The following is an 865-nucleotide window of genomic DNA, read 5'->3' on the forward strand; positions in this document are numbered from 1 at the left end:
CGGTCCCGGTGCACCGCGACCCGGCCTCTGAGCCAGAGCTGCTTTCGCGACAAACTTCAGTTCGGAACGACGGTAAGTTATGCAGGCGGCTCTTCTTTTGGCGAGACCGCCCCTTCTCCTCACTCAGAGCCCCCACGGCCTCTGCAGCTGGGAGTCGTCTCTCTCAGTGCCGGGCGCCCTGTGCACGTCGAATTCTTTTCTGTGGCTTTGGGTGCAGATCCTAAGCGGGTCCATAAACTCCCTGATGGCCTCCCCTGAGCGTCAGAGCACCGGGCTTTGACAGCTGGCCTAGGGACAGCCGGCCTGCTGTGGACCGCGGAAGAGGGCTCTCTCCGCATGGCCGGTGACTATTCAAAGGCTTTCCTGGGGACTCCGGTCTTTTTCCTAATCGCTGGCGGGGATATGGTTGAGTGCTCCTGACTGGTGGCCTCGGACGTGAGAGCTGGCGCTTGTCATCTAGCCAATGTCACACATCTGCGCGTTTCCCAGGCGGTGACTTCTTACCAGTCTGGTTTTTGATATTGCTCGTGGATGGAGTTCCCAGTATTTTTCAGCTGAGCGCCCCCTTCGTCGGCATACGTGGTCATTGTCACACTTCTCTGTGCTGAAGGACTGGAAACCACTTTCGGTGCCACATCATGGCCGTCTCCCCGAGCCTTCGCCGCTGGCACCGCGCCCGCTCCGTGCGCTCTGCTCCGGGACCGCTCGGGAACTGCAGCTCCTGTCACGGCTCTGCCACAACCCTGTCGCCTGCGTCCATGTCCTGCGCGTCCTCTTTCCTCCTTTTTCTTCTTCCCGCTCTCTCTCCCTCCCTGCCGTCCATCCTCCTCCTCCGTGTGTTCCTCGGGAATGTCGGCGTTTGTGC

The 865-nt window shown here is 60.6% G+C and overlaps 1 pseudogene; it reads right to left on the minus strand.

Annotated features, from left to right (window-relative positions):
- Positions 1–14: 14 nt before the first annotated feature.
- Positions 15–732, minus strand: LOC103584731 (annotated as a pseudogene).
- Positions 733–865: the final 133 nt, after the last annotated feature.

Source organism: Galeopterus variegatus, unplaced genomic scaffold (assembly GCF_000696425.1).
Source record: "Galeopterus variegatus unplaced genomic scaffold, G_variegatus-3.0.2 Scaffold93875, whole genome shotgun sequence".
NCBI lineage: Eukaryota > Metazoa > Chordata > Mammalia > Dermoptera > Cynocephalidae > Galeopterus > Galeopterus variegatus.